The 27,863-nt window shown below is 39.5% G+C and overlaps 1 long non-coding RNA gene across 1 annotated transcript in view; it reads right to left on the reverse strand.

The window, feature by feature from the left end:
* Nucleotides 1-4,550: 4,550 nt before the first annotated feature.
* LOC120518986 overlaps nucleotides 4,551-27,863 on the reverse strand; it is a 29,425-nt gene continuing 6,112 nt past the window's right edge. Inside the window, exons 2-3 of the long non-coding RNA XR_005631349.1 lie at nucleotides 21,166-21,265; nucleotides 4,551-4,648 (exon numbers count right to left, since the gene is read on the reverse strand). This is a non-coding gene — a long non-coding RNA (uncharacterized LOC120518986). The remainder of the gene's footprint in view (nucleotides 4,649-21,165; nucleotides 21,266-27,863) is intronic.

A 27,863-nucleotide genomic window follows, 5' to 3' on the forward strand; every position in this document is an offset into this window, starting at 1 on the left:
TCTTCTTTATCTGAGACCTGACACACTGCATGCACGGTTTTTTTACACTGTCTTCCTTTAGCGGGACATTGACTTTTTCCACCGTGTGCTTTGTTTCCGCAGTAGCTGGATTTATGAATATGCTTATCAGACGCTTCATATTTTTGCTGCCTTTTCAATTGTGTAATTCGTTTTTGTTCAGCTCTTTGGAACTGTTGCTTTTATCTGTGCACTGCGTCAGTTCACGTGAGCCGCTCGGTGTACATGCATCGAAGTTTCCCAGCTGTGCTGGTGCCATCTCGTGCTATGTCCATGGCTGTATTTAATGTTACCTTAGTCCTGGCACTTAAAACTTTCTCTCGCAGTTTCGCTGAGTTTGTGTCAAACACCACCCTGACCATCTCATCTTCCTCTCCATAAACACAGTCCTTCACCCGTGAATATTTAGTGGAGTTTGCTATTGGATTGCCGCTGACGGACGGCCTTATATGGGCAGGCACTAAATTACAAACGCCAGCGCAGCCTGTCTATGAACTTAATTTAAAGTGTAGGTTTACATCGTGCTTTGTTTCCGAAGTAGCAGAACTCACGAACATGGTTGTATATGTCACTCGCTCGCTTCTTATTGTTTCGCTGCCTTCTCAATTATATAATGCATGTTTTCTTCAGCGCTTTTTTGAGGTCTTCCTGGTTTTCTATGTACTGCGTGATTACGTGGGAGGCGTGATGATGTCACACGAAACTCCGCCCCCACGGCGTTCAAGCTCATCTCCATTACAGTAAATGGAGAAAAAGTGCTTCCAGTTATGACCATTACGCGTAGAATTTCGATATAAAACCTGCCCAACTTTTGTAAGGAAGCTGTAAGGAATGAACCTGCCAAATTTCAGCCTTCCACCCACACGGGAAGTTGGAGAATTAGTGATGAGTCAGTGAGTGAGTGAGTCAGTGAGTGAGTGAGGGCTTTGCCTTTTATTAGTATAGACTAGCAAAATACCCGCGCTTCGCAGCGGAGAAGTAGTGTATTAAAAAAGTTATGAAAATGAAAAGCAAACATTTTAAAAATAACGTAAGATGATTGTTAATGTAATTGTTTTGTCATTGATATTGAGTGTTGTTGTCATATCTATCTATTTATACATATATATATATATATATATATATATATATATATATATATATATATATATATATATATATATATATATATATATATAGCAAATACCTAGATTGGCAGCGAGAAGTAAAAAGAAAAGGAAACATTTTAATAATAACGTAACATGATTGACAATGTAATTGTTTTGTCATTGTCATGAGTGTTGCTGGCATATATATATATAAATATATATATATATATATATATCTATACACATATATATACACAGTTATATATATATATATACATATACACACATACATATATATACATACTGTATATATACATACTGTATATACACATATACATATCTACATATATACTGTATATACACATTTATATATACAAATCTACATATATATATATGTGGATATATATATTAGGGGTGGGACTCGATTAAAAAATTAATCCAATTAATTAGAGGCTGTGTAAGAATTAATCTTGATTAATCGTATGTAATCGCACACAAAATTTGCCCCAAATCGCAAATGTTTTTTTTTAATTTAAAAGTGTTTTAGTGGGCGACAGAATCAAATAATAGACATGTACATGAATATTGTAAACTGAAGCTGTTTTAATTTCTGAAAAAAAGCCTTTAAACTGCATTTGAATTCAAAACAGAAACAAAAATATCATCCCTGGTTAAAATTGGGCAGACTTAAAAATAAAGTGGTAGTTTAAGTACTTTAAGTAGATTTTCAGAATAGTATTGTCTTTAAATAATAATAACCAAAATTTCAACATAAAGTGCAGTTTTTCTTCTTAAAAAATAAGTCAGAAACATAAAAGGTAATTTGACCAACTTAATCTTTAAACTCTGAGTAACCTTAGCCAAAATTATTTTGTACATTAGGCTAAAACAGTGTGATCATTGAACATTTTGTAATTAGATGTATTTAGAATTACTAACGGTCACGGAAGTCCAATGATCCCCAGTAAGAGCCACAAAGTCTGCTTTCTGTAATGCATCTAATTTTGCTTGCTTTTCAGTGTGCACAAAACCATGCTTTTATCAAGGCTTCGCTCGGAAGTCGAAATGATCAGTCGTAGGAACGCGCTTTATTCCGACTCTAACATTTTTGTAGCTGTGATGTGTGCATCAGTGTAATGGATGTACCAGGAAATCATGCATTGACAAAAGTTCCCGGTTGCTTGGAATTGAAAGTGTGATTAAATGCGTTATTTTTTTAACGCGTTATGGAGTACATGCATCGAAGCTTCTCAGCTGTGCTTGTGCTAATAAAGGGAAACATTTTAAAAATAACGTAACATGATTCTGCGTTAACCGAATATTTTTTAATACGTCCCAAACCAAGGAGATGGGAAGGTAAAATGAATCAGTAGCGGGCGTACATAGTCTGTACATCCCCTCTCGGGAATCGAACCTCGAATGTCGGCATTAGAGACAAAGACTCTACAATTGAGCCACAGCATGTGGCTTGTCTATGCGAGAGTATGTACTGTAGATAGGGGTATATATATACATTTATATATATATACCCCGTATCGCAGTGGAGAAGTAGAAGTTATGAAAAGAAAAGGGAACATTTTAAAAATAACGTAACATGATTGTCAATATACAGTAATTGTTTTGTGAGTGTTATTGAATGTTGCTGTCATCAAGGATTTGATTATCATTATTTCTTTCAATCAGGTTCGTATTTGTAGGATGTGTTGTGTTCAAGTTACATTCCGTGTTTGTCAATCGTTGTAAAGATGACAGGTTTCATTCATCGATTCGTTTCTTACTGCATCAATAAACAGCTCGTCTTCTTCTTTATCTGAGACCTGACACACTGCATGCACGGGTTTTTTACACTGTCTTCCTTTAGCGGACATTGACTTTTTCCACCGTGTGCTTTGTTTCCACAGTAGCTGCATTTATGAATATGCTTATCAGACGCTTCATATTTTTGCTGCCTTTTCAATTGTGTAATTCGGTTTTGTTCAGCTCTTTGGAACTGTTGCTTTTTATCTGTGCACTGCGTCAGTTCACGTGAGCCACTCGGTGTACTTGCATCGAAGGTTCCCAGCTGTGCTGGTGCCATCTCGTGCTATGTCCATAGCTTTATTTAATGTTACCTTAGTCCTGGCACTTAAAACTTTCTCTCGCAGTTTCGCTGAGTTTGTGTCAAACACCACCCTGACCATCTCATCTTCCTCTCCATAAGCACAGTCCTTCACCCGTGAATATTTACCCGTGGCAGTTTGCTATTGGATTGCCGCTGACGGACGGCCTTCTATGGGCAGGCACTAAATTACAAACGCCAGCGGCAGCCTGTCTATGAACTTAATTTAAAGTGTAGGTTTACATCGTGCTTTGTTTCCGAAGTAGCAGAACTCGCTTCTTATTGTTTCGCTGCCTTCTCAATTATATAATGCATGTTTTCTTGAGCGCTTTTTTGAGGTCTTCCTGGTTTTCTATGTACTGTGTGATTACGTGGGAGGCGTGATGATGTCACACGAAACTCCCCCCACGTCGTTGAAGCTCATATCCATTACAGTAAATGGAGAAAACTGCTTCCAGTTATGACCATTACGCGTAGAATTTCGATATAAAACCTGCCCAACTTTTGTAAGGAAGCTGTAAGGAATCAACCTGCCAAATTTCAGCCTTCCACCCACACGGGAAGTTGGAGAATTAGTGATGAGTCAGTGAGTGAGTGAGTCAGTGAGTGAGTGAGTGAGTGAGTGAGTGAGTGAGGGCTTTGCCTTTTATTAGTATAGATTACCCTGCTTCCCATATTTTCACAAGTGATGCATTAGCAGGTTAAAGCATTCACTCAGGGTGTCATAGTTGTGGATTTAAATTCAAAACCTCATCTATCAGTTCTCACTCACTCTCAACACAGGGGCTCCACAGGGCTGTGTTCTGAGTCCTCTGCTGCACTACCTCAACTCATTTGACTGCATGGCTGCACATGACTCTAACATTATTATCAAATTTGCTGGTAACATTGCTGTAGTGGGCCTTGTATCTGTCATTCTGGTGTCAGGACAACAATCTGCTCCTAAATGTTGCAAGACAAAGTAGCTGATTGTGAACTTTGGGAGAAAACAGCACAGGAACTACCACCATCTCAGTGCTGATAACGCTCAGGAAGAACGGGTACACAGTCTCAGCTATCTCAGTGTCCTCATCAAAAATGACCTAACCTGGTTGAAACACACTGACATCTTGGCAAAGAACGTACAAGCAACATCTTTACAACCACAAATGCTTTGGGGATTTCAGGCTGCCCTCCCAATTACTACAGAACTTACATAAATCCACCATTTAAAGCGTTGTGAGGCCCTGCAGAGAGTGGTGTGGACAGTTGTAAGCATCACTGGAGGAGCACTCTCTAGCTCCCAGAACATCTTTACCAGGAACAAAAAAAGAAAATTATAAGGGATACTAACCGTCCCAACAATGGTCTTTTCTCTGTGCTGCAGTCAAGGAAACACTACGGCTGCCTGAACATCAGTTCAGAGAGACTGAGGAGAAGCTTCTGTCCACAGTTCATCCGAATCCTAAATGAAGAAAGAGCCCACAGCTTCATGATGACCTATTGTTAACTCTCTTACATTAAGTTATTTTAATTATTAAGTCATTTATGTCAGGGGTGTCGAACTCCGGACCTGGAGGGCCGCATTGGCTGCAGGTTTTCATTCTAACCATTTTCTTCATTAGTGACAAGTTGTTGCTGTTAATTAACTTCTTTTACTTTAGTCTTAATTCACTTGACTCAGGTCCCTTAGGTGATTCCTTTTCTTTAATTAGCAGCCAAATAAGACTGAGACACAAAACAAGCCACTATGTGACAAGATCATCTGTGCTCATCACACAATATCTGAAAGTAAAGAAAGGTGAAGGTCTCGGTAAGGTTGATCTCTTAAGTCACCAAAACATTTTGATGATGTTCTTAGAAAAAAACGGAAAATCAACAGTTTTAGAAATACAGTTGTGGTTGAAAGTTTGTGAACACTTTAGAATTTTCTATATTTCTGCATAAATATGACCTAAAACATCATCGGATTTTCACTCAAGTCCTATAAGTAGATAAAGAGAAACCAGTTAAACCAATGAGACAAAAATATTATACTTGGTCATTTATTTATTGAGGAAAATGATTGAATATTACATATTTGTGAGTGGCAAAAGTATGTGAACCTTTGCTTTCAGTGTCTGGTGTGACCCCCCTTTGCAGCAATAACTGCAACTAAACGTTTCCGGTAACTTCTGATCATTCCTGCACACTGGCTTGGAGGAATTTTAGCCCTTTCCTCTGTACAGAACAGCTTCAACTCTGGGATGTTGGTGGGTTTCCTCACATGAACTGCTTGCTTCAAGTCCTTCAACAACATTTCGATTGGATTAAGGTCAGGAGTTTGACTTGGCCATTCCAAAACATTAATTTTATTCTTCTTTAACCATTCTTTGGTAGAACGACTTGTGTGCTTAGGGTCGTTGTCTTGCTGCATGACCCACCTTCTCTTGAAATTAAGCTCATGGACAGATGTCCTGACATTTTCCTTTAGAATTCTCTGATATAATTCCAAATTCATTTTTCCATCAATGAAGGCAAGCCATCCTGGCCCAGATGCAGCAAAACAGGCCCAAACCGTGATACTAACACCACCATGTTTCACAGATGGGATAAGGTTCTTATGCTGGAATGCAGTGTTTTCCTTTCTGCAAACATAACGCTTTTCAATTAAACCAAAAAGTTCTATTTTGGTCCCATCCGTCCACAAAACATTCTTCCAATAGCCTTCTGGTTTGTCCACTTGATCTTTAGCAAACTGCAGATGAGCAGCAATGTTTTTTTTGGAGAGCAGTGGCTTTCTCCTTGCAACCCTGCCATGCACACCATTGTTGTTCAGTGTTCTCCTGATGGTGGACTCATGAACATGAACATAAGCCAATGTGAGAGAGACCTTCAGTTGCTTAGAAGTTACCCTGGGGTCCTTTGTGACCTCGTCGACTATTACATGCCTTGCTCTTGGAGTGATCTTTGTTTATCGACCACTCCTGGGGAGGGTAACAATGGTCTTGAATTTCCTCCATTTGTACACAATCTGTCTGACTGTGGATTGGTGGAGTCCAAACTCTTTAGAGATGGTTTTGTAACCTTTTTCAGCCTGATGAGCATCAACAATTCTTTTACTGAGGTCCTCAGAAATCTCCTTTGTTCGTGCCATGGTACACTTCCACAGACATGTGTTGTGAAGAGCAGACTTTGATAGATCCCTGTTCTTTAAAAAAACACAGGGTGCCCACTCACACCTGATTGGCATCCCATTGATTGAAAACACCAGACTTGAATTTCACCATCAAACTAACTGCTCATCCTAGAGGTTCACATACTTTTGCCACTCACAAATATGCAATATTCAATCATTTTCCTCAATAAATAAATGACCAAGTATATTTTTGTCTCATTTGTTTAACTGGTTTCTCTTCATCTGTTTTTAGGACTTGAGTGAAAATCTGATGATGTTTTAGGTCATATTTATGCAGAAATATAGAAAATTCTAAAGGTTCACAAACTTTCAAGCACAACTGTATCTGCTGTGGCAGAATGAGAGAAGCAACAAGCCATGGAATTGAATAACGAGTTTAATTAATAGAAAGAATCGGCTTCTAATTAGAAAACTGGCTGGAGTTTGATGCCCCAGTTTAGCTGGTAATCTGTTGGCTCGTTTTACATCTCATTTCTATTTGGCTTTCATTTAATGAAGAAAAGAATCAATTCAGAGGACTGACTATTTAAAAACAGGGCTGCTAAAATGAAGGGAAAAGAAGTTAGTTAGCAGTGAAAGTTAGTCACTCATTAGGAAAAGGGTTAAAATGAAAACTTGCAGCCACTGCAGCCCTCCGGGCCTGGAGTTCGTTACCCCTAATTTATGTAGTTATTTATCACACATTTATAATTCTATTAAAAATTGTGGTATTTATAAAGTCATGTATCATTGCTAATGTCCTTATATTCTTCTTAACTGTACAGTTATTGGAATTAAGCAACTAAGCATTTCACTGCACTTTGTACCATATGTGTACTTTAGTCAGTCATTTTTAACCTACTTAGTTCTGAACAGGGTTGCGGGGGGTGCCAAAGTCAATCCCAGTTAGCACAGGGCACAAGGTAGGAACAAAACCTGGGAAGGCACCAGTCCATCACAAGGAGAACACACACCCACACTCCAATCATACACTATGGACAATTTAGCGTAGCCAATCCGCTTGACCTGCATGTCTCTGGACTGTGGGAGGAAACCAACGCAGACACTGGGAGACGCGAATCTCCACCTCCTTAATGCTAGGCAGCAGTCCTTCCACTGCGACATTGTGCTGCTCATAATTTTTATGTGACAAATAAATGTGATTTTATTTACATTTTATCATACAAATACTTCATTGCATATAGAGCTTTTCTATAGAAAACACCATCGCTGTAAAAAAATAAAATCCCATAAAAATATATTTACATAACTGATCACATTAAAAGCTCTACTATAATTAAAATTACACGTTTCAAAGGAGATAAATGCATGCTTATAGTAGTTAATCATTATTTTAGTTGGTGCAATACCCCAAGGTCCTCACCTTTGGGTGTAACAGGATCTCAGGGTCATTAAGCATTAGACTGAGGGTTAGTGGAATGGGAGGCCGACATTGCAGGCACAGCATGAAAAAGGTTATTGTATTGTGCCAAAATCAATATTCATAATATTTGCAGCTGGAGATCCACAAAGGGAGAAAATGAATCACATATCATAAAGCAGTTTTTTATTCCTCAGCTTTCAGTCCCTGCCAGGGACCTTCATCAGAAGATAATGCTTAGACTTACAAGAATCAAAGGCAAAAGCTCTCTCACACTTTTAGTACTGGCCTTAAATCTTACTTGTACATTGTCCCAGTTAAATGTATGTCCTGTTGATTTAGTATGCGTATAGATCAGTGATCGTGAGTCCTTTCTTCTGATGGCATTGCGATTTTCCTGTATACGTTTTGTGATTCTTTCTGATGTTTGTCCTATGTATACCGCTGGGCAAGAACTGCATGGAATGCTATAAACTGTGTTTCGTGTTTCTGCTGTCGATTTCTTGTTTTTAGCATTAAAGAGGACCGTGTGCAGATTGTTCGCAGGTTTGTGTGCTACTCTGACGCCTGACTTGGCCAGGATGTGCGCTGCACCTTCAGACACTGTGATAAGAAAGTGAGTACCAGGTGGGGTTGGGGTTCTGATTCAAGTCAATTGTTTGCTGAGTTTTTTGGCGTCTTCTGTGTAAGCTTCGATTAATGAATGTTTTTGAGTATCCGTTTGAAGTGAAAAGACAGAAGAGATAGCGTCTTTCATTCCTCTTGGATGTCTAAGCATTATCCTCTGATGAAGGCCCCTGGCAGGGGCTGAAAGCTCAGGAATAAAAACTACTTTATGATACCTGATTCATTCTCTCCCTTTGTGGATCTCCAGCTGCAAATATGCAAACCATATGACAGACCTTCTCTTCCATATATATATATATATATATATATATATAAATATATATATATATATATATATATAAATACACCAAATGCTGGACTTAATATAAATCTTCAATAAATTAATGATATAGAACAGTGAAGAATGCCATGAATATTTTTCCAAAATCAGTAGTTTGCACAACTGTGTAAAAAAAAAAAAAAAATTCTATGCCTTTTACAGGGCAATAACTGGTTAGACCTTATATCTCACTTTCTTTCAAAATTCAAGAATCAAGATTCAAAAATTGCTTTATTGATAAGGCAAGTATTGGCATGTATTGCCAAAGCAGAAACAGTTAGACTGCTAACAAGAATGGGAGAATAAAGATAGATAGATAGATAGATAGATAGATAGATAGATAGATAGATAGATAGATAGATAGATAGATAGATAGATAGATAGATAGATAGATAGATAGATAGATAGATATTTAAAGTAGTGTCCAAATGCTAGCTGAAAAAAACGACATCAAAGCAAACGATGCAAGACGTCACTTATTGTGAGTGCTTCCAAAGTAGGCTCTCTAGGTGGGAACTCTGTCCTTATCCAAGGCTGGTCATTACCTTCTTCTTCTTTCAACTGCTCCCATTAGGGGTTGCCACAGCGCATCATCTTCTTCCATATCTTTCTGTCCTCTATATCTTGCTCTGTTTCATGTCTGCCACCCACATAAACAGTGGGCAGGCCAAAAGAGGCAGGAGTTTTTTCCGGAAGCCAGAAGTATGTTTAAAGATCCTCTGACAGTTTCTCATCCATTCTAGGTTAAAAGTGGGAAAGTCAGTTAAAAATGGTATCACACCCCATTTTTTCTTCTGCGTCTGACGTACTTCAGAATAGTCAGTGAAGAGCTTCCTGATCTCAGAAAGTTGGCAGTACACATATGGCCCGAAATGTTTATATTGTGTACTGGTCCTCAGGACCCTTTATCCTTCCAGGGACGGTACAATTATATTATGCGCTACTGATCCCTAGAGCGGCAGCACCTATAAAATCGAAGTACAAGGCACACCAACTTTTTCGGGCTTACCAGGTTATATGTTTTATTTTAAACAATTGACTAAAAGGTGAAAGGTCGGCATTATGTCACAACTCAAATTATTCAGTCAGCTTTGCTTTGTCTAAATTGTCCGACTTATATTTATGAGTTGGTAGCATGTTCACATGAAATTTCTGACTTGGTAACTCTGATTTACCGCTTGTCCAAAAGCACATTAACATAGCATGGGTGTCCTTATTCTGAGAGGGCTCTGCTTGACCTGGAAATGCATTGTCAAGGGGACAGAGGAACTCTCAGGTCTGGCATAAAAGGCCTCATTCAGGGTGTCAGAATCTAGAAAGGAGGTGAGCAATGTTTGCCTAAGAAAGAAAGAAAGAGATTGTGTTTACTCTGGAGAAAAAAACCTGTATGAAGGTTTGAGATGCCCCCTAGTGGCCAATAACTGTACAATCAAAATACACAAGTCTGTGTGTATATATATATCTATACTAATAAAAGGCAAAGCCCTCACTGACTGACTCACTCACTCACTCACTCACCACTAATTCTCCAACTTCCCGTGTAGGTAGAAGGCTGAAGTTTGGCAGGCTCATTCCTTACAGCTTACTTACAAAAGTTGGGCAGGTTTCATTTCGAAATTCTACGCGTAATGTTCATAACTGGAACCTATGTTTCTCCATATACTGTAATGGACATTAGCTTGATGGCCGTTGGGGGGGGGGCGTAGCTGCATGTGACATCATCACGCCTCCCACGTAATCACGTGAACTGACTGTGACTGCAGTACGTAGAAAAAAAGGAAGAGCTCCCAAAAAGCCCTGAAGAAAAACGCTGAATACTTTATTCGCGAGATACAAGTTTAATGAGAAGACACGAGGTATAAACAAGACTTTGGATCACTTTGTAACGGAGTTAAAATTGCTGTAGCGAGAAACATTTAAGTGCCGGGTCTTAGCTAACTTTAAATAAAGCTGTGGACATCGCAACATCACACAAGAGAGCAGCTCCCGTGAACTGACTGAACGCAGCACGAGTGATCCCTTCCATGCATCAAACCTGTTCAAAAAACGCATTACACAATTGACAAGGTAGGAAAAGAATATGCTCTGAGTTGAGCTCCACAGCTAACGCGGTCTTGTGGAAGCAACTTCGTCACGCTGCCACCAAATGCTCACAGAAAAATCCACAAGTTAATACACACCCTGTCTCTAGAGTTTCTCCACACTCAATGTATTCCTCGCATCCTCTTTATACCCTCTGATCTTCCATTTCAATTCAGATGACTCCAATTTCTAGTAAGGCTCTGCTTTGCGATGAGAAGTAATAAGTCTCAGGGACAGACCCTACAAAAGGATGCCATTGATTTCAGGAAAGATTGCTTTTGTCCTGGACAACTATACGTTACATTCTCAAGAGTGAGCTCACGCAGCTTCGTCATATTACAACCGGAGTGCAGCCAGAAACTATTAAGTGCCGGGTCTTAGCTAACATTAAATTAACCCGTGGACATTGCAGCATCACACAAGAGAGCAGCTCACGTGAACTAACTGAACGCAGTACGAGTGATCACTTCCAGGCATCAAACCTGTTCAAAAAACACATTACACAATTGACAAGGTGATGGCTTTATATGTCATTCGTTTATAAAACAGCGGAGAAGCTGTGTAAAGGCTGTTTCACAAAAAACCAGCAGAGCGTCTTATATGAAGAAGCAGTCAGCTAAAGAAGGGAATCAATAAATATCTATAATTGTAATAAACGAACAAAAAATAACGTAAAAGCCGCGGATTAAATAAAGGAAATGGGTACCTGAACAGTAAATAAGTCTTGAATAGCTACACAATAACTACAAGAATCGTAATAAACAAACAATAAAACAGTACAGAACCGCAAAGCAAGGAGAAATGACGGCCTTATATGGCGTTCGTTTATAAAGCAGCGGAGAAGCTGTGTGAAGGCAGATACACAAAAAAACAGCAGAGCGCCACACTCTGAATGTATTCCTCGCATCACCATTATACCCTCTGATCTCCCATTTCAATTGAAATGCCTCAAATTTCCAGTAATGCTCTGCTTCGCGATGACAATTAATAAGTCTCAGGGACACACCCAACAAAAGGTTGCCATTGATTTGAGGCAACATTGCTTTTCTCCTGGACAAAACTATACGTTGCATTCTCAAAACTAAGCTCAGTGCACAGCTTGGTCATATTACAACCGGAGTGCTGAACTGACAACGTGGTATACAAAGAGATCCTTAACAGATAGTTATTGGTATATTTTTTTCATAATAAAAATTTAAAAGAAGTTCTTTGTCGCTGGGGATTTTGCTATATACAGTATATATAAATGTATGTATGTATGTGTATATATATATATATATATAGATATGTATATATATGTGTATATATATATATATATATATATATATATATGTGTGTGTGTGTATGTATGTATGTATATGTATGTGTGTATATATTGTCACAAGAACGAGACATGGACAGATAAAGGGTTGGGGCAGCCACCCGTATAATGTGGTATCCTGGCTGCAAAAGGTCGTTTTTATCAAATAATCAGCACTGAAGTGCATTCAACTGAGTCCAGAACAAGACTGAGGAAACAAAGGAAAAGGGGCAGGTTTTAAAGGGGGACACAGGAAGTGAAGTCATATGGATCCGGCACGTGCTCTTCCACCATTGGTTCATAGCCGGACGTGACATCAGAGGGACTGGAGCTGGTGTGGCCGACTTCCATTGGCTCAGTCCCGGAAGTGATGTCAGGAGAGCCAGGTGAAATCCCCCGGGGATGGTCTACAGGCAAGGGAGAAAAAGAGTCAGTGCACTCTGCCACACCCCGGCATGCCTCCAAACTGCCTTCACTCAAGCCCTTTAGCTGCCTCCCATGCGCACGTGTGTGACAATATGTTGATATGTGTATATTGTGAACTTTGACCCGGACACACACAGATGGAAATCTTAAATTCACCACACACTGTTTATTTACAATATTTACACAAATAAGTCACGTGCACAAACCCCAGTGCCTCTTGCACCAATGCCCCAATTGTCCAGGCCACACAGTCCTTTGTGCCTTTCTCCTGGCCGCCTCCAGTCCTCACTCCAGCTCCATCCTCTTCCACCCGACTTCCACTCTTGACCGGAGGGAGGCGGCCCCTTTTATAGGAACCCGGATGGGCTCCAGCTGCTTCCCGGCAATCTCCCGCGGACACACCCCCATGTGGCGGAAGTGCCGGCTGCGCACCCGGAAGCCGTCCGGGTGTCCCCTGTCGCCCCCCGGCACTTCCTGGTGTGGCGGAAGTGCCGGGTTCCCGGGATAATAAGGCACTGGGGCGCCGCCTGGCGGTGGCCACGGGCCCCTACAGGGCTGGGCTTCCAAGCTCTCTACCCGAGGCCTCCAGTATAACCAGGACGGACGCCTCGCGGTCTGGAGGAGGCACAAGCCCTCCTCTTGTCCTCCTGGGCGTCCCGGCCGGGCTCCAGCCCCAGCCGGGGACCACAATATATATGTATATATATGTAGATGTGTATATGTATATATATATATAGATATGGGTATGTGTAGATATGTGTATATGTAGATATGTTTATATATATATATATGTATATGTATATATGTTTATATGTGTGTGTGTATATATATATATATACTCAGCAAAAAAAAAAACGTCCCTTTTTCAGGACTGTGTATTTCAACAATAATGTTTTAAAAATCCAAATAACTTTACAGATCTTCATTGTAAAGGGTTTAAACAATGTTTTCCATGCATGTTCAATTAACCCTAATCAATTAATTAACATGCACCTATGGAATGGTCGTTAAGACCTTAACAATTTACAGAAAGTAGACAGTTAAGGTCTCAGTTCTAAAAACGCAGGCCACTAAAGAGACTTGTCTACCGACTGTGAAAGATGCCCAGGGTCCCTGCTCATCTGCGTGAACGTGCATTAGGCATGCTGCAGGGAGGCATGAGGACTGCTGATGTGGCTAGGGCAATAAATTGCCATGTCCGCACTGTGAGACGCCTAAGACAGCGCTACAGGGAGACAGGAAGGACAGCTGATCATCCTTGCAGTGGAAGACCACGTGTAACAACACCTGCACAAGATCGGTACATCCGAATATCACACCTGCGTGACAGGTACAGGATGGCCACAACAACTGCCCGAGTCACACCAGGAACACACAATCCCTCCATCAGTGCTCAGACTGTCCGCAATAGGCTGAGAGAGGCTGGACTGAGGGCTTGTAGGCCTGTTGTAAGGCAGGTCCTTACCAGACATCACCAGCAACAACGCCGCCTATGGGCACAAACCCACCTTCGCTGGACCAGACAGGAGTGGCAAAAAGTGCTCTTCACTGATGAGTCACGGTTTTGTCTCACCAGGGGTGATGGACGGATTCGTGTTTATCGTCAAAGGAATTGAGCACGTCTGGGACCTGTTGGATCGCAGGGTGAGGGCTAGGGCCATTCCCCCCAGAAATGTCCAGGAACTTGCAGGTGCCTTGGTGGAAGAGTGGGGTAACATCTCACAGCAAGAACTGACAAATCTGGTCCAGTCCATGAGGAGGAGATGCACTGCAGTACTTCAAGCAGCTGGTGGCCACACCACATACTGACTGGTACTTTTGATTTTGAGCCTCCCTTCATTCAGGGACACATTGTGAAACATTTTTAGTTTATGTCTTATGGTGTTGACTCTTTTAGTGTTCATACAAATATTTACACATTAAGTTTACTGAAAGTAAAAACAGTTGAAAGTCAGAGGACGTTTCTTTTTTTGTTGAGTATATATAAATATATATGACAACAACACTCATATCAATGACAAAACAATTACATTGACAATCATGTTACGTTATTTTTAAAATGTTTCCTTTTCTTTTTCATAACTTCTTTAACACACTACTTCTCCGCTGCAAAGCGTGGGTATTTTGCTAGTATATATATATATTTAAAGAGTTACTGTAAAAAGCCAAATTTCCTCCTGGGTACAAATAAAGTTCTATCTATCTACAACACAAATGTACTCATGGACAATCCATGTTAGTTTTGATCTATTTGGGGATCACTTCTGCGACTGTGGTGAAGCTGATGTCCCTTACAGCCCTGCATTTGGGACACCATCTGGGTCTCAGTACTTGATGGTGACAAACAGTTTCTACTGCCAGCATAAGCAGTCAGACAGAAAGTAAATAATTAACCTGACCAGAGAGGTAGGAACAGGTGGGTCACGGTTAGATTTAAGTTCAAGTAAGGAGTGCAGACGGCCCTGGGCGATCAGCTCCAGAATTAGAGATGTCAGGTTAGAGATGGGCTTGTGCAGAACAGTTTACAGCTTTTTCTATTTTTATTTTATTTTTTATTTTTTTGCTTCCACAGGAGCAAATGTAACTGAATGTTTGAGATTTTCTGAATAGGGACTATTTTAAACTTTGCAGCATGTGTGACTTGGGCAAACAACAGTGCAAGTAATAGTAGAAGCTAGCAGGTGTGACCAACCAGGGGTGTTGCAGAAGCCCAAACACCTGACACAACTAAAGACCCACAGTTCCAGGCACAATAACCATGCTTCTATTCAAATTTATTAGGGCCTTCCATCGTGGCTGTAGTGGCTGCCTGACACTCCAGTACAGGATAAAGTAATGTAAGACACTCCCTTGCTCATTCTGTTCTCCTCCACGCTTTCCAGATAAATGTTTTCTGTCTCCTCTCTGGACTCCAACTCGCCGAGGTGAGAGGAGGACTCTCTTTAAACTCTGTACCCAGAAATATTACTGGTGTCTAAACTATTCCCTCAGGGAAGCACTGCCAGGTTGGGCATAACTACAACAATCCTTGTGTTGTTACTATCAGAGAGATCCCTCTGGTGGCCCCCACAAAACCCAACAGAGCAGGCACATGGGACCACAATTCCCATCCTGCACCATCCATATCTGTGATTGCTGACACCCAGTGTATTGGGGGACGCCCTGCCCATATCAGATAGTCACCCAGTATTCTGTCCTTCACAGTTCCCAAGTCCATTCTTTGTGCCACTCAGTGGCTATTAGTACACCAGCCTCGATGTAGCCACTGTAATGTCTTTCAAATCCGAATCCTGGCAAGGAAAAGAGGAAATCGTTGCTCCCTCCCTAACCTTCAATCTTCAAGGCCTCGTGGCCAGGTAAGGAAGCGGGGTCCACACCAGCTGGGATGCCTGTTCGCCTCTCACACAGGACAGTAAGTAAATAACTAGCAGTGTATTGGTTAATAAGAAAAAAGTAAGCATGGTTTCTTTCTGAGACGGAACTAAAGTGTAAAAAGAATAATTAGATTAAGCAGTACATAGCATCCATATCATGGAGTTTTAGCACTAAAGGTGATTTAGGGCATAAGCACTCACTCAGGAGGAGGAAGATATTTATCTTATGTACAATGTAGGCAGCAAGATGGGCTTGAAAGTAAAGAAGAAAAGGAGGAGGTCAGCTCTAAGAAAACAGAGACGAGACGCAGAGCACTGTGCTGTACAGGCAGACAGCAGGGCAAACAGCAAAGGAAACATTATCTCCATTAAGTACAGCACTAGCATTCAATTAACACATTTTGTAAAGTAAGTGTGTTTTCTTAGTGAGAAGGAACTAGGGAATAAAACAAAATACTAGATGAAGCAGTTTATAGTTCTTATACCGGGAAGACCTAGTAGGAGGGTAAGGGCATAGAGTAAATGTTCATTAATATGAAAGAACACATTTAATTTAGATACAAACAGAGAAAGCAGAGGAACCTGCCTTGTAAGTAAAGTCAATGTCATATTGTACACATTTTGGTCAGAAGGGATGTCAAATTTGATGACCACATTTTTTAATCTTGCTGCACAAGTACAGCCGAGACCTAAAGTTTTGAGAATGACACAAGTATTGGTTTTCACAAGGTTTGCTGCTTCATTATTTTAAGATTTATTTTCTCAGATATTTCTATGGTATACTTAAGTATAATTACAAGCATTTCATAAGTTTCAAAGGCTTTTAGTGACAATTACATTAAGTTTACGCAGAGTCAATGTTTGCAGTGTTGGCCCTTCTTTCTTTTTCAAGACCTCTGCAGTTTTCCCTGGCATACTGTCCGTCAACTTCTGGCCCAAATCCTGACTGATGGCAGCCCATTCTTGCATGATCAATGCTCGGAGTTTGTCAGAATTTGTGGGTTTTTGTTTGTCCACCCACCTCTTGAGGATTGTCCATGGGGAGTTTCCTGGGCATGGACCCAAAATTTTGATGTTTTCTTCCCTGAGCCATTTAGTTCTCACTTTTGCCTTATGGCCCATTGCTCCATCATGCTGGCAAAGGCATTGTTGGACACCAAACTGTTTTTGGATGGTTGGGAGAAGTTGCTCTCAAAGGATGTCTTGGTCCCATTTTTTATTCATGGCTCAGGATTGGGGGGGCACCACCAGTGCAGAGCTTGCTCAGGACTCCTTCTGGAGCAGATGGAACCTGTTCCTCCATAATAGGTTACATTTGAACAAAATGGTCGCCAATGTATTGGGAAGGCGTATGAACAGGTGAGTTGAGGACTGTTTCAACTAGGGAATGGGGGCAAGGAGTTAAGGATATGCCAGGTTTATAACTTCATGTGAAGAGGTGAACAGTAGATATGCAACTCCTTAATAATCAAGACAGAATTCAGAGTGTAGAGGTGATCAAACCATTAACAACAACAACAACATTTATTTCTACAGCACGTTTTATTACAAATAATGTACTTCAAAGTGCTTTACAAGATTAAGAAAGAAAAAAGGCAATACTAATTAACAAAGAATAATGTAAGGTCCGATGGCCAGGGAGGACAGAAAAATCAAAAAACCTCCAGAGGGCTGGAGAAAAAAATAAACAAAATCTGCAGGGGTTCCAAGGCCACGAGACCACCCAGTCCCCACTAGGCATTCTACCTAAGGTTAAGATGTAGTGGAACTGTTAAATTTCATTTTGATAGGTCAAATTTGACCAAATGGTACAAAATGGAAAAAAGGTAATCTGTGAGTACTTTTAAATGTGGAGATGGCCGAGGAACAGTGGAAAAAGGTTTTAAAAGCAATCTGCATACAACACAAGACATGTACATTCTGAAATTTAGAAGCAGTAAGACGTTAAAGAGAACTCAGCAGTGGATCAATGAGGAGCTAAAAAGTCATAGAGGAAAAAATATATTTATAAAAGACCTGCAAATCAAATAATTCCAGCGTTAATCATAGGGCTTATGACAGCATTACAGTGATGGCAAACAAATATATTGACAAAACTAAAAGGCAATAGAAAATATTGCAGAACATGAGAAATATGACACAAATATATTCTTACAGTACTCCAAAAGAAAAATAATATGTGTATGAGGTAAAGTGTATAAGGAAGTGAAAAATGAAAACTAAAATACATGAAGAGTGAATTAGTAAATGTTCTAAACTTCTGAAGTTTGAAGAAGTCAATGACCTCCAAGCAGCTACTTAAACTGTCAAGAAGGTACCATGTGATTTGGAAATTGTAGAGACAGAGAGAGGAGATTCTTAAATGAATAAAAGACTGGAATCGGACAACTCACCAGGACCAGATAACGTTTATCGTAAAGTGCTTAAGGTAATCAGTGTATACTGTAAGTAAAGCTAAACTACATGGAAGGACAGAACATCTTGAATCGGTTGAATCATTACAAATCAACCTGGACAGAATTCAGACTTGAGCAGATTTGTGGCAAATAAAATGTAATATCAGTAAATGTAAGGTAACTTATACAAAGTAAAAATGTTAGATTTGAAGGTGCAGGCTTGAAAGTGTACCCTAAGAGAGGAATCTGGGAGTCAATGTGGACTTATCACTGTCTACATTCAGACAGTGTATAGAAACAATTAAGATATTTAATGGGAGGTTGGATTCTATAACATGATCAGAATTGTGTCAATATTTTAATGCTCTAAATCAGGGGTCTCCAACACGTCACTCACGAGCTACCGGTAGCTCACAACCCCTTTCCAAGTAGCTCACCAAAGGGTTAATTAATCCTACATAAATTTGAAAACTTGATTAGTAAAATTAGGGGTGGGCGATCTTTCCAAAAAATCATATCACGATCCTTTTAACACAAAATCACGATCCACAATCTGAATTGCAATCTGTCTTCTGTTTTCAATGTGGCCTAGACTTAAGAGAATATCCGGACTCCAACTCATCAAGACCTAAGTAACACTTTATTTTCAATATCAAACAAAGTTGAATTCAATTGTTCTCTCATTAGCTAGCTAAGTGGAGTTAAGGAACACACCCCGAAGCTGGCGAGTGAGTGAGGAGGCCTCTTTTCTCGGTCCGCTGAGTGTCTCTGGGAATCGCACAAATAAATCTGTACCTCAAGCGAACTCTGATTCTTAGCGTGATGAGGGAAGTCGCAAAATCAACCAGAATGCTCAAGCAAATTATGAAAAAAAAAAAAAGATCTAAATTCTTTAGATAGATAGATAGATAGATAGATAGATAGATAGATAGATAGATAGATAGATAGATAGATAGATAGATAGATAGATAGATAGCTAGATAGATACTTTATTAATCCCAAGGGGAAATTTACATAATCCAGCAGCAGTATACTGATACAAAGAAACAATATTAAATTAAATAGTAATAAAAATGAAAAAAAATTAAAATAAAATTAATGTTCGCATTTACTCCCCCGGGTGGAATTGAAGAGTCGCATAGTGTGGGGGAGGAATGATCTCCTCAGTCTGTCAGTGGAACAGGACGGTGACAAAAGTCTGTCACTGAAGCTACTCCTCTGCCTGGAGATGACACTGTTCAGTGGATGCAGTGAATTATAAATGATTGTAAGTAGTTCTCTCGTTCGCTAGCTAAGCGGGGGTAAGGTACACGCCCCAAAGCTGCAGCATGAGCCCCGCCCCACTCCCCTCTGCCCGCTGCGTCTCACTCGGATTCAAGCAAATAATTCAGCACCGCAAGCGAACTATGATACATAGCGAAATGAAAGAAGTCGCAAAATCAACCGGAATTTTCAAACAGATTATAGAAAAAAACCCGATCTAAATCCGTTAAGTAGTTATCTCGTGAAAAGCGAACAGACATACAGACAGACAGACGATGGTTTTATATATTATATATTAGTAAACCTTGAAAATAATGTGCAGTTAAAGTCTCAACAGCATTCTCAGCATTTCTGGAGCTTAGCAGAGCCAGATAACCATAAGAATCTTCACCAAGCAGCTCTGAAAATGTCTGCTTTGTTTGGGTCTCCATACCTCGGTGAGTCTGACGTCAATGTCATGAAATCAAAGTTCAGAACAAGACTGACAGGCGAACATCTAAATGACTCCGTAAGAGTGAACCTCAGCGGCTCCATTCCACCATACACCTCAGTGCCAGTCATCTGACTAACTAACAACACAACACACATGCGACTGGACCTGTGAATAAAGTGACACAGTAACATGTGACAAAATGACAAATCAATATATAATATCTGTGTATTTGTAACTGCATTCTTACAGCATTCATGTTTGAATTCAATTGTGTGAGATACACTAGAAAATGCATACAGACATACAAAATGCACTTGCAGGTGAACTCAATATTTTTTGTGAAGTTTTAATGCAAAATGTGAGTTGTGGACACCAACATTTTGTAAATGTTCAGGCAAAACGAGCTTATTCAGTTTGTTTGGGTTGAAATAAACTATGAGAATAAACGCTAGAAAACATGAGGAGCTCTCAGACATTTTCATTTTGTAAAAGTAGTTCTCAGGGGAAAAAAAGGTTGGAGACCCCTGCTCTAAATACTTAAGAGTTTCTGTCTAACCATCTGTCAGCAGTATGCCACTTCTTCTCCTGGTTCTCAGCTCACTTACCGCATGGCCTGTAAGAAGGACAAGCTTTCAGCCTTCACACACATTCCTCATTAATGTCTGTGGTACACCTTTAAAAAAGGTCTCACTTTTTTCTTAACCTGTAGCATCTTTGATTGCGGAAATCATAAACAGGACACTCACAGCCCATATCTACATAAAGGAATCTCTACTGATGAGTCTTTATCTATTGCTAAGAACTTAATTGTCATCAGTTGCCACCTGTACACCTCAAAGACCTGGACTCTCTACATCTACAACTGAAAGCCATGGACACATTCCAGCAGGGCATGCTCTGGTCTATTCTCAGGATGATATGGTAACAGTGGACAGATATGACCAACATTGACTCTATGATCATTTGTCATTAGCTCTGGTAGGTTGGACATGTCATCAGAATACTTCCAAAACTAGTTGTCTTCACCAAACTGCTAAGGAAAGCAAACCAGAGATTAAACCCATGAAGGACAACCAGCAAGGAAACATCTGAATCAATGGCATTTGCCCTTAGTGAACTAGAACTCATGATCAAGGCTGTTTATTTTGATGGAGAAATCGTGGTTCATGGATGTGAGTCCTATGAAAAGAAAAGTAACAGTGGAGCCAAAGGAGGAAAACCTACCTTGTTTCACCTGCAAATGGCACTGCAACATGAGTAAAAAAAATCCAGATGTCCCAGGATACCGTAAGTGGTATCTTGGCCTTCACGATTATGAGAGGATCTAAAAATGAAAATGAAAGTTTTTGAGAATCCACTTTAAAAAATGTAAGAATGAAAAAAGTCAAATAAATGTACATTGGAACTAGAAAGTATTCAGGGCCCTTCACTTTATGTACACTTTATTGTGATTTAGATTTAATTTTAAATGGATAAACTTGGATGGCACTGTGGCACAGTAGGTAGCACTGCTGCCTCGCAGTAAGGAGATCCGGGTTCACTTCGCGGGTCCTCCCTGTGTGGAGTTTGCATGTTTTCATTGTGTCTGCGTGGGTTTCCTCCCACAGTCCAAAGACATGCAGGTTAGGTGCATTGGTGATCCTAAATTTTCCCTGGTGTGTGGGTGTGCGCGCCCTGTGGTGGGTTGGCGCCCTGCCAGGGCATGTTTCCTGCCTTGTGCCCTGGGATTGGCTCCCTGTGACCCTGCAGTTAGGATATAGTGGGTTGGATAATGGATGGATGGATGGATAAACTTGCAATTTTATCCACTCAATCTACACTCCATAACTCATAATGGCAAAGTGAAAAAATGTTTTCAGAAAGATTTGCAAATTTATTAAAAGTCAAAAACTGAAACATCCTCTAACAGACTCTTAAGTACTTTGGGCAGTAGTTCCAGCTGTCAGAAGTTTTTCAATGCGCAAAAAGCCAACTTCATATTCTAAGTGAAACTACACAACCCAGTAATAAATTATAATGTGCCATTAAAGAACCAGTATCTTTAAGAGTGTCTTGCATTGCTCTAAAGAACCACCCAGGAACGTTCATTTAGGCTACTTAGAAGGATATTAACAAGTTAAGAAAAACTGAAATTAGGCAGGTAGTGTGATTACATCTTTGGACTTCAAAGTCCTAGGTTATGGGTTCAAATCATGATACTAACACTGTGTGACCAAAAGTTTTTTCATCTATGACATCCAACTGCAAAAAGAAATGTAACCAATTGGATCTCAAATATTGTAAGCTGCCTTGGATAAAAGTGTCAGCAAAAATTGTTAATGAACCTTCCCTGCGTTATTGTGTACAGCAAGAATACTTTAAAAATCAGGAACTCGTTAGAAATGAATACATCCGTTATCACCTATGGATCTTAATAGTAATGGTTCTTTCTGGAAAGTTCATGAGAATGGTTGTTTTGGGATAAAAAGTGCTTCCCCTATGGCATAGCTCTGAACGGCCACCTTGCCACCTTTAATTTTAAGAGGGCACCCGGCTGTCCTGTACACATACGCGCTCGAAGCGAGTCCTATTCTAGTCACCAGTCAATCTCACAAAACTCCCCCTTATCAGTCGTATTCGTGTGTCCTCCTTTATTACGTGTATTTGTCTCCCTCTGCTGGTTAGAATAATATTTTTACATCTACTGAAGAAAGTCAAATTAGAGAGAGTTTGAGAGCATTAGAGGTTTGTACGAAATAATTTAATTGGAACAAAAGTTTAGAAAGCTAATTTCATTGTGTTTACCAAATTAAAAATGCGTTTTTAAACCTATGAGAGAATAAAAAACTGAACGCATTCTCAGAGCAATACAATTTTCAATCAGTTCCGTTTGTTTTTATAAAGAGGCATTTCCACATATAAATACGGAGCAATTTAAAATGAAAAAAAAAAATAACTTGAAAGAATTTCGTTTGAAAAAGTAAGTACAATATGAATAAATCATCCAGTATGAATATCTAAAAAATAAAATCATAAAAGCAAAGACTGTTGGGTTGTACGCTCTTAAAAGGTAAATACTGTACTCGAGGAAACTGAAATACATAACTGAATAAAACTTTGAAAATGTGTCGTTTACTGGAACCAAACACCATAAAGGTGTTTCTTCAGGGTTAGAAATTTTCACACATAAACGAACAAATATTTTTCATAATGATGTTAACGCTCTGTTTTGCACAAACATTTTGTGGTGTAAAGTGCCTTTGTATTCAGCCCGGTATTTGTCCTGTGGTTTGTCCTAACAGATGTGAACGAGCGAAGTGCAGCTCTTTCTTAGCGGATTAAGTTAAACTCCGTGGATGTATAGGATGGTTCCTGCAGGTGGCAGTACCGCACAGAGCGAGAGAGAAGACTCGCGCAGTAAGACCTACACCTGCAACATTTGCTTACGACAAACACTTAAAAGAGCCCTTCCAGCTGAGCAAGAATTCACTCTCATTGAATGAGGCTTTAATTGTACATCCCATTAAAAGATGGAAACCGAAAATCTTGATTGATCCGTCTGCATGTGCTACTTGTGCGCGTCGAAGAAGTCGCATTTTCTCTCTCTCCGTTGCCTGAAACATCTGACGAAATCAGCAGTAAATTATACGACTGCAAGTATATGACAATCAGCAAATAGCGCATTTTTTAAACAGTTTCCCAAATTAAGAATTTGTTTTTCAATTCCTCCTATTTCTCAGAATTCGCCGTAAATTGGGTATAATTATCACAAACTGGACGTTGTCTTCCGTTACATTAATGTGTTTATTAACATTATTCAACATGAAAAGTAAATCAAGTTAAAGAATGTTAATCCCATGGGTGGGCACCCCTTCCAGGGTTAGTCCCTGCATTGTGCCCATTGCTGTCGATATAGGCTCCAGCGTCCCTGTGGTCCGGGTTTGAAAATGATGAGAGAATCCTAAGCGTTTCTTATTTTACACTTCGTTTCAAAACATCGCATTGTAAAAAAAATAGCGGGTGCCCTGGAAAGAGATCCAATCGCTTCGAGAGAGAATAATTGAGATATTTGTATCACATGAAAGTTGGCTAAAAATAATTGAATTGTAAGCCTTTTTTCTTTCTTTTAAGTGTGAAAATAAACACTTAAGTGTCAGCTAGTCTAGGGATTTCATAAGATTTTTTTTTTTGCACTCCATGCCTGGAACATTATACAGTAAGAGTATTCAAAAAGAATGCGTTAAAATGCATGATTGTGTAGGTTCATCGGAAAACATCAGCGCTAATTAAGCTTAATTGACCCTAATAAGCATGTTCCAGCACAGAAAAAAGTCCTGATATAACTAATTAGAAGTAGTTATTGAAATTCGACAATTAGTGGAGCAAGATATCTCCGCGAAAGCATGTGGTAATTCTAATTAACCTTACCTTGCATGCTATAATTTAGGTTAATTATTACTGTAACACACCTATAGGAAACACGAATCAAGTACAGAGAAATTAATGACTCTCATTGTGTGTTTTCCCCGGTAAATTATTGTGCGCGTCACGTGAGCAAACCTTATGCCACGGCAATATGCGGACAAAGGCAGTGATATCTGTTGAAATCCAAAGGAAAAACGAGTCGTTTCTGAAAAATACATTTTGATTTGTTCACTTGTTATATATATATATTATATATATATATATATATATATATATATATATATATATATATATATATATATATATATATATATATATATATAGATATATATATATGCACGCAAACAAACTAGGTTAGGCTGAAGCGCCCTACATGTGCTTTAAATAATTCAGGAGAACTGTGGGGGCCTAGTCCTGCAGCAGTGGATCAAGGCAGGGACCGACTGGCCGCGCACAGCACCCACTCTCACGCACATATACTTGTTATATTCCTTCGATTTACCTCCCGATCTTTGCCTCTGTCACCGTGAACTGTGTACGTTATACCGCCTCTCCACCTGGGTAGCTTTTTCTGTGTTCCCCGCTTTTCTTCCCCAAATTAGACAAAAAATAATTATAGGTTCCCTGTCGCCTCTAAAGTGCTAAATTGGCCGATAAGAGTGTGTGGTTGTGTTTGTGCAGGGCTGGCCCGTGATATTGTCGATGTATGTGTTTTCTGTCTGGGGCGCATCGTCTCCCTGTCAAAACGGCCAAGACGAGGTCAGACGGCGCCACATAGGAAGGGTCACCTATAGTGTTATGGTCTGATTGCGTCTGCTGCCACAGTGTAAAAGAAGTACTAATCTCAATTTGATTAGCCTATACAGACAAAACAGTACAATGAGAATTTAAAATAAAGATTTTCTAAACTAATTCTAGCGAACTATAATGAAATACTGCAAGGTTCATTAATAGCACTTTATGGCTCTTTACTGGTTGTGTAGAACTATTGCTTGACAACAGTCATTTAATTCTGGTAACAAATCTTTACATATGAAGCTGGTTCTTGCTGCTTTGAAAAACGTCCTAAAATGTATTAAATGAAATCTTTAATGTATAATAGGATAGCTATAGCAGGTCTCTAACAGATTAAGAAAACTTGGACTTAGTCTGTGTAATCATAAGTAGTAAGTGTTCTTTTAAAATGGGGAACCAATGAGTATTTCATCAATCTGTTACAATCTAAGGTTTTTTACTGCATGGAACCAGTTACAGATCTAAATAAATAAATAAAAAGATTCTTTAATAATCATTCTTTGCATTTATATAGCACTTTTTCTCACTACTCAAAGCGTTCAGCAATTGCAAGTTAAGGGTTTTGCTCAAGGGCCCAACAGTGCAGAGTCCCTATTGGTATTTACGGGATTCGAACTGGTAACCTTCTGATTGCCAGTGCAGATCCCTAGCCTCAGAGCCACCACTCCGCCATCACTTTATGAAACATTCGTGTCAATGGTTCTTTTGGGAACTAAAAATGGTTTCCCTGCTGCATCACTCCAAAGAATCACTCTGACACCTTTATTTTTTAAAGAGTGTGCGTGGAGCCTGTTACAGATCTAAATAAATAAATGGTCCTTCTGGGACCTTGTTGTGGATGGGTCATTTGGGAACCAAAAATAGTTTCCCAGTGACGTGGCTCAGAAGAACAACAACTGGTTTCCTCTTTGTGATTATATAACATTATTTCTATTTATTACTGTATGTATCTTATTTTATGTTCATATATTTTATTTCTATTTATGTTTTTATGTTAATTGTTTTTTTTATTCTATTATTGTAAAGCACTTTGCCCACAGCATTACTATGTTCTTTTAAATGTGCTATATAAATAAATTGACATTGACAACTCTGGCACCTTTATTCTTAAGTGTGTAAGATTAAGAATTATAGACTCAGTTGCTGCTATATTAGGTCAAACTGTGCCTTAATGTAAACAGCCAATTATTTGGGTGCATCTCAATATACAATGTATAATGTACTAGCCATAATAGTGAAACAGGACAAACTTTAAAAAATCAATAAACAAAAGGGAGGCAAGTTACACTCCCAAACACAGAGGTAGCCCGACTCCCGACTCCTGACATCACACTTCCCCCTCAACTCTGCCCGCAGCCTCTGTCTCAGACTAGTGCATATATATCACTACTACAAGCAAACGAATGATTCTTAGTGCGATTAGAGAAGTCTCAAAATCAACCAGAATGTTCAAGCAAATTCTAGAAAAAAACACAATTCTAAATCCATGAAGTTGTTTTCTCGTTCGCTAGCTAAAGGTTGGCGCAAAAGTGAGGAAGGCAAAGGATAGGCAGCCTCTCTCTAGGATTCGCGCAGATAAATTGGTACGGCAAGCAAACTATGATACTTAGCGTGATGAGAGTGGTTGGAAAATCAACCGGAACGTTCAAGCAAATTATACAAAAAAAAAAAAAATTACCTAAGTCCTTTAAGTATTTCTCTTCAGAAAAGCGGACCGACATACGAGACAGACAGACATTGGATTTTATATATATATATATATATATAAATATATATATATATATATATATATATATATATATATATATACACTGTGTGCACAATTATTAGGCAAGTGAGTATTTTGACCATATCATCATTTTTATGCGTATATTCCAACTCCAAGCTGTATTAACTTGAATGCTTATTGGATTTAAGCACGTCAGGTGATGTGTATTTGTGTAATGAAGGAGGGTGTGGCCTAAGGAGATCAACACCCTATATCAAGGTGTGCAGAATTATTAGGCAGCTAGTTTTCCTCAGGGAAAATGCGCCAAAAAACAGATTTAACTGACTCTGAAAAGTCAAAAATTGTAAAAAGTCTTTCAGAGGGATGCAGCACTTTTGGAATTGCTAAGATATTGGTGTGTGATCACAGAACCATCAAACATTTTGTTGCAAATAGTGAACAGGGTCGCAATAACGTGTTGAGAACAAAAGACGCAAATTAGCTGCCAAAGATTTGAGAAGAATCAAACGTGAAGCTACCAGGAACCCATTATCCTCCAGTACTTTCATATTCCAGAGCTGCAACCTACCTGGAGTGCCCAGAAGTACAAGGTGTTCAGTGCTCAAAGACATGGCCAAGGTAAGGAGGGCTGAAACCCAACCACCACTGAACAAGAAACATAAGTTGAAACATCAAAACTGGGCCAAGAAATATCTGAAGACAGATTTTTTTCAAAGGTTTTATGGACCGATGAGATGAGAGTGACTCTTGATGGACCAGATGGATGGACCTGTGGATCAGTAATGGGCACAGAGCTCCACTCCAACGTGGAGGTGGGGTACTGGTATGAGCTGGTATTTTTAAAGATGAGCTAGTTGGACCTTTTTGCATTGAAGATGAACTCAAAATCAACTCCCAAACCTACTGCCAGTTTTTCAAAGACACTTTCTTCAAACAGTGATACAGGAAAAAGACCATGATTTTTATGCAGGCCAATGCTCCATCACTTGCATCG

Source organism: Polypterus senegalus, chromosome 18 (genome assembly GCF_016835505.1).
Source record: "Polypterus senegalus isolate Bchr_013 chromosome 18, ASM1683550v1, whole genome shotgun sequence".
Lineage (NCBI taxonomy): Eukaryota > Metazoa > Chordata > Cladistia > Polypteriformes > Polypteridae > Polypterus > Polypterus senegalus.